The sequence below is a fragment of the Seriola lalandi genome, unplaced genomic scaffold, assembly GCF_002814215.2.
Source record: "Seriola lalandi dorsalis isolate HSWRI2012SDOR001 ecotype SW California unplaced genomic scaffold, Sedor1 jcf7180002054502, whole genome shotgun sequence".
NCBI classification, from domain to species: Eukaryota; Metazoa; Chordata; class Actinopteri; order Carangiformes; family Carangidae; genus Seriola; species Seriola lalandi.
This window is the reverse complement of record NW_019525055.1, coordinates 955,791-963,128: the sequence shown is the minus strand read 5'-3', so window position 1 is coordinate 963,128 and position 7,338 is coordinate 955,791. Positions and strand designations below refer to the sequence as shown.

General features: G+C 45.8%; 1 protein-coding gene across 1 annotated transcript in view; it reads left to right on the top strand.

The window, feature by feature from the left end:
* Positions 1-7,338, top strand: part of jade2 (jade family PHD finger 2) — a 184,368-nt gene continuing 177,030 nt past the window's right edge. Inside the window, exon 1 of the mRNA XM_023413054.2 lies at positions 1-953. The gene's annotated coding sequence lies outside the window, so the exon portion shown is untranslated. The remainder of the gene's footprint in view (positions 954-7,338) is intronic.

Genomic DNA, 7,338 nt, shown 5'->3' with positions numbered 1-7,338 from the left:
AGCATTTCTCAGAGTAGGAAGTGCAGCTTGCGGTAACAGTGAATTGAAAGTACGCCATAAATATGGCGCCAAAAGAGTTTTCAAGCTGATGATAAGAGCTGATTTTTCTCAGTGTTGTCTTTTTTGTTCTGGGGGGTGGGAGGAGAGGTTGCAAGACAAGACCCGCCTGTGCATTTGTGCAGAGCAGTGTGCACGTACACCGGGGCAGAGGAGTGGGAGCAAGGCAGTAAGTGAAGACGAGGAGAGCTCAATGTTTTATTTTTGAAGGAGGGACGTTGCGAAACTGGCTTGCGATCTTTTCTGACTCATCGTTTGGAAATAAAGCATCCTTTTCTTTTCTTTTTTTTTTTTTTTTTTTTTTTTTAACCCCTCTTCCTCTTGCTTCTCAGTTCCCCTGCTCCCGTATCACTGGCACCGGAGAGGAAAACACAGTCGGATTTTCTGACACCACGTTTGGGGCTGCTTTTTGCAAAATGCGACATGCTTTCCTGTGAGCGGTATGTTGTGCGCACCTCGCAGCCTGCTACACAGTGAACGGCAGCAGGACCAGCGGCAGCACCACCACCACCACCGCCGCCGCCGCCGTGTTTGTTGTTGTTGACTTGTGAAGGCTGCAACTTAGTCTGGCTGCCACTTTTGGATTTTATTTCGGATTTGGACTCGGTGGTCGGTCTTCACAGAGCTGACGCGCTGTCAACACGCACCACCACCGTGAGGGGAAGGGAAGGGAGGGGAAGGGACAGTCCTGTCACCCAACGTGGATTCAGAGTCGGGGCTGTTTAGCAGCACAGCTAGCAGCCTTGCCAGGGCACCAAGTGGGCAAACAGAACTAGTGCTAAACCCTCCACTGTGAAACTACATGTGCCTGGCTCCCAATGATCTCCTAATCTCTGGGAATCGGCCGCCGTCCAGGACTGAGGACGTCTCTGCACCCGAAGCTGACTGCGATCAAGGTAAAAAACAAAATACAAAAAACACACTAATAGACGGATAAATGATGAAATTTAAAAGTGGGAGTGTTGCAGGACCGCTGAAGTCCACTTTGCTGCTGCTGCTGCTGCTAGTGCTATATTCAGTGCTAGGCTAGCAGCAGGGCAGCAGCTTGGTACGCACTTTTTTGCAGCGGGCTTGTCAGTCACAGTCAGCGGGCAGGGGCTCTTAACAGTGTCGTTACCCTGAACGGTGCGTGTTGGTCTAAGAGGGGTAAAGCGTTTTATGTGTTGCAATGAAGAAAAGACAAATAACCCATTTGAAGGCAGAGTCCGTGCATTCGCTGAGGTGAAATTAACCGGGCAAACTTGGCCATGTTGTGCTGCAAACGTAACATAAACGCGCCCCGGTGGGAATCAAGTGTGCGAGCGGGTAGTTGGAGAGTGTCCAAGTGTGGTTATTTTTGCGCGTAATTGCAACAAATAGGGCTCATTTGCAGCACTGTAGCGAGGAATGCGAGTTTAACTTGCAGGCGAATGTGCACACACACACACAAGCGCACACACACACACACATACACGTATAGACACATAAGGGGCATAGGATATGGGATGAAGTTGTATGTAGCGCAGCAGGTCTGGGTGCAGGGTGGTGGCACCAAACGTTCACAGTCCTCGGATGATTTGCAGGTTCCTTCACTCCCTAGTAAAGGAGGGGGAGAGAGAGGAAACCAGGGGGGAGCAGCAGTGCTTTTAGGAAGGCTGAGCACGCAACCACACACATACACACATCAAGGAATTAGAGCAACTCCTCTCTGCCTCCTTCACCCTCTCCTCCTCCTCCTCCTCCTCCTGCTGCTTCATGCTGTGCAGCTCTAGCTGGCTTTGGGGGGGGGGGGGCGTGGCTGTTGTTTACCTCATCTAAGTCAGAGTGCTATCTGTATCCCTAGGTTGGATGAGTGGGGCTGTTTCATCCTTCCCTGAAAAAAATAAAAATAAACAACACAAGGACTTTACATGTGGATGCAGGTGCTGATGCTGGGAGTCAGATGTGAGCAGGATTAATGGGGTGTAAGTGGGGCATTTGCCTCTGGTGTGATTTTCAGCGGTGCTTTGTGGCCATGTACTCTTCATAATTGCCCGGAGAACCTCTAAAGAATATTATGTCTGCCTATTAGTGCTGATCATTAATGGATGGAGCAATTTATCCAGATTTTTTTTTTTGTATTAATTTTCTGATGGCACATGTTAGGCTGAACTGGCTTGAGCCTTGAATCAATTAGGCTGGAATCATCTGGGGGCTTGTTAAATGTTCCCGGTTGTGACAGCGCAACCCCCCTCCCCTCTTACCACCATCACACACACCACACATGCATCACAATCACACACAAGCTTGAGTAGTGCACACATACCAACAACGCTCAGCGTGCATCTCGATCAGTCTAAACACATATTCAAGTACAGATGCGTGTACCATGCTCTTCAACCTCTCTCTCTCAACAAACTCTCACACATAGGCACTAACACACTTTTACACACAACCCTCCTCCCGCTGGGTATGAAACCGGAGATGAGTCATGGCGTGTGGGGGCATAACAACTCTGTCTCAGTCCCTCTATCCCCCTCTCTGTCTTTCACATCTTTCCTGATGCAGTGCTATCTTGTTTTCACTCACTCTCTCTCTCTCTCTCCCTCCCCTCCCTCAAGGCTCTCCTCTCTTCTCTCTCGCCCAGAGACAGTGGTTGTTTACAAGGCAAGAGAACAGGGATGGGAGCTGTTTTCATTTTGCATCCGTTTTTTTTTTTGATGGCAGCCCTCCAGCCACTCACCCATGTTTCAATCCCTCTTTCCTCATCCATCCCCTCATCTCATCCATTGCTCCCTTTCCTTTCCATCTATGCACAGCTGTGTTCCTCCCTAAGCCTTTATCCGTCAACCCATGCTTCCATCGTTCCCCTCATCACCTTTTCATCAAGATTTCACTGTGATCTCTCTCATCATCTGGATGCACAGCCACGAGGAATGAATGTGTGTGTCCATATGTATCAACTCTCCATGTACAGTATGTCATGTGAAACTTGAGCACCTTTTAAGCCTTACATGTGTACATACGCACACGTGTGTGTGTGGGCGGGGGCGTAGCGTGTGTGTGTGTGTGTGTGTATTTGTGTCGGCTGCGTTAAGCGCTGAGCTCTGATTGGCTGGAAAAGGGGGTAAGGACCCCCACGTGGTGCGTTGTATCGCATTAGCAGCTACGTAGTGAGGAGGAAGAGGAGGAGGAGGAGGGGTGTTGTTCATGAATGGCCCACTGACGTCACTTAAACTGTACCCTCAATCACACACACACACACACACACACACACACACACACACACACACACACACACACACACACACATACCCACCCATGTGCATGTACATGTTTTTACACACATTACTATAGAAGGCTTCAGGGCAAATGTGTGTGTATGTGATTCAGTAATACGTGTCAGATAAGAAGGATAGGAACCAAGTGAGCTGAGGGATTTGTGTGTGTGCGCACGTGTTTGTGTATGTGTGCATACATGTGCGTGCATGTGTGTGTGGCTGCCTGGAGGCGTGTTGGCTAGCTGTCATGTCACTAGCTCTCTGCTGTGCTCCGCTCTGCTTACTAACTAACTAACCAGCATGTAGGCCACAAGGGTATTACTACTAGCTGACTACTAGCCGATTTGTGTGTGTGTGTGTGTGCGTGCGTGTGTGTGCGTGCATGTGTGTTCTTGCTGGTGTGTAGCTCCTATATGCTTTGATTTTGAATGTTAAGAAGAGCCTGATACTGGATTTCTGATGTCAATTCTGATGATTAATGTTTGAAGATTGTAAAGAGACAGAACTAGCACAAAATGAAATAAGTATTGCAGTGTTTTCTTTATTATGTTGAATCAAGGACATTATCGTAACTCCAAAGAATTTCTATTACAGCACTTTAATAGAACAGGAATATTAGATAACACCTATCGGTTATCAGTCACTAAATCATATCAACAGTTTAGCTGCAGAAATCAAACACCAGCCAATAAAACATGCAAGACTAAGACAGTGTTTGGTTTATTCTTTGTGCGTGTTAATAAGTTTACGTTTGCCTTGAGTGTGTGGGTTTGTCCTGGTTTCCTCACATGCAGGTTTTGTCATGTTTCACAAGTTTTGCAACATGAAACCAAACCATGTGGTGGATTAAATGCTGCAGCCATGTTTTTATGCATTGGCCCCTTGTGTGTTGTGTCAACGTTTGCTCTCAGTAGATGACCCTGCTGTGGCCTCGTACCTCATTAGTGGGGTCTTTAGTGTGTCTGTGTGTGTGTGTATGTGCGTGTGCGTGCTAACCTGCTGTTCAGTGGGCAGGACATGACGTCAGACCTCAAGGGGAGATGGAGGGGGGGTGTTTTAATTTTTTTCCTGTTCCACTGTGACTCAGCCTTGTTAGTTAAGGATAATTGCAAAGTCTGCACACCTGCACAAATCACTGAGGAGGAAGGAAACGGTACACATATTTCACAGAAAGATTTTTGCAGGAGTAATTGGAATGTGCTTCATTGCTCACCGGTCCCTCGCTGACTGAATAAGAGCAGTGAACGTTCTGGTGCAGCAGATGGTTTTTCAGATAAAATTAATGATCCGTTTTTTTTTTTTTTTGTCATAGTTCATAGTGAAGTCTATGTTGTTACCACAAAGTTGACAGTGATATCATTAGAGCATATCTCACCGAGGTTAAGTTTCATGTCCTTTGTACTTATTTCACATGTTTTCATTCCCCCCTCAGCAATCCTACTGTAGGAAGCCATACATATTATAAATGATTATACATGGAATTTCTGTAAATGCACAGTTAATTTTTAATAAATTCATCAAGCAGATTTTCTGATTTCTGCTGGTCACTGTGAAGATTTGCTGCTTTTTTCTCTGTAATATTATCGGAAATAGAATATCTTTGGGCTTTGGGCCCTGTCGCCTCACAGTAAGAAGGTTCTGGGTTCGAACCCCGGGCCTGGGGCCTTTGTGTGTGGAGTTTGCATGTTGTCCCTGTGCCTGCGCCTGCGTGGGTTCTCCCTGCGTACTCCGGCTTCCTCCCATAGTCCAATATCATGCACAATAGGTTAATTGGCGAGTCTAAAGTGCCCATAGGTGTGAATGTGAGTGTGACTGGTTGTCGCCCCTGTGATGGACTGGCGACCTGTCCAGGATGTACCCCGCCCTCGCCCCCAATGTCAGCTGGGATTGGCTCCAGCCTCCCCGCAACCCTATAAGGATAAGCGGTATAGATAATGAATGAATGGATGGATATATATATGGATCAAAAGATTATTTGATCAATAAAAAACAAACAGGAATGAGCCCTATAATTAGTTAGAACTTTAGCAGTTTGGTTTCCCTCGTCCTGAAGTCTCTGGGGCTTTTTTTTAACAGGTTTTTGGTTAGATGACTGAAATAAGGTCTGTGGTTAACACAAGCTCAAGACGTTTTATTCTACAACATAAAATATGTCACCATTTGTGATTTCTTTCTGTCTTTCTTTTACAAACACTAAAAAGGCCGGTTGCTAACAAGCGGCTAAATGAGACTACAGAGATTGTCAACCAATCTACTCGCCAGTCCGCCTTTACAGCTTTGTGTCTATACTTATGCTTTTGCAAACTATAACTAACTTTCTAAGAGGGAAGGCTTTTGCAGAAGAGGCAAGTGTGCTAAGTTTAGCTACGAGTTGGAAGTTTGATAGTGGTGACGTTGAAGTCATTAAGTTAGTTTTGTTTAGTCTTGGTTTCCAAAGTGTGTCGAAGCATAATTATACTTCCAGTTTGGCTGGTGACAACCAGGAGAGCTAATATACATCACAGTATCTTCTGCAGAAGGGAAAATTATATGTCAGGTTGTCTAGTCGATGGCCATCATAATGAAAAGCCAAATACTCAAGAAATCGGAACTGACACTGGCATCTTTATTTCAGGAAACCGAGAGATCAGTTTGCAAGAAATCTGGCTTTATCAGTGGTGTCAGGATTTGCAATTAAAAAAAGATTACAGTGGTAGAAAAGTATATTCCAGATAGAGTTCTTATGCCAAAAAAGTTAAGACTATGCAGCAGAAGTGTTTATTAAAATTTGTTATAATCCATTACATACTTACCCCTTTTCTTTCTCTCTCGCTCTCTGCCTGCTTGCTAACTCCTACTCCTCTTTCGGGGGGAAAAAAATTGAAGCGTCTGAAGGCTGTAAGCACATTGATGGACAGGCTGACAGATGCTGCCTGAGCTCCTGATGGGAAGAGTTTCAGGAGTGTGTGTGTGTGTGTGTGTGTGTGTGTGTGTGTGTGTGTGTGTGTGTGTGTGGAGAGTGGGCAAGTAAACAACAGACAGAAACAGTATGTCAGACCTTCCTTTGCTGTTTGAACACCTGGTGATCCAGTATGGAAATATGCTTCTGACTCACTGTGCCATCCTGGAACATTTTATTTGTGTGTATAATATATGAAAATGAATTAAAAAAAAAAAAAAAAAAAGGCAGGAGATCCGATGTTCACAGAGACTTTTGTTGAAAATGGCTGGTGAGCTGAGTTTTAAGACCTTGAAAAGAACTTAGAAATTTTATATAGATTAAAAATGAGAAATAATACGATTTGAAATGGAGGTAAAGAATAGTGTGAACGGAAAGAAAGAGGAAGATCGATGGTGATGAGGTGTGGAGGGGAGGTAGTTGAAGAGAAGTGCAGGGGGGAGTAGGTGAAATGCAACAAAGGTGAAGACAAGAAGGTGAAGCCAGCAGGGACACGAAGGAGGGAGGGAGGGAAGTTGGTGAAGGAGGGAAGGAGATATAGGGTGGGTAGGATGAAAGACGACAGGAGGGGTGGAGGAGGGAAGGTGCGGGTAGATAAACAGGGAGGTGGTAGTCGGGGTCGCTGGGAGTGAAGGGCAGTGTGTTCATCCTCCATCTCTCTGTCCTTTTCATCCCTCCTTCACTCCCTTCCAGGAGCTAATGAACTCCTGATGGCAGCGGATATGGGGGAGCGATGGATCAATCCTCCATCTCTCTCTCTCTCTCTCTCTATCTATCTATCTATCTATCTATCTATCTATCTATCTATCTATCTATCTATCTATCTATCTCTCTCCCTCCCTTCCTCCCTCCCTCCTCCCACCTGTCCTCCTCCTTTCTGCTCTCCCTCCTCCTGGGTTTTTGGCAGGGCCCCAGCCTCGCTGGCTCAGACTCACCTCCTTCATTGTTTGTCAGCAGATTTCAGGAGACGGAGCGGGAGGCTTAGTTAGAAAATTATTTGGACCTCTGCCTCTTGCTTCTTTTTTTTCTTTTTCTTTTTCTTTTTCTTTTTCTTTTCATTTCTTCTCTCTCTCTCTCTCTCTCTCTCTCTCTCTCTCTCTGTCC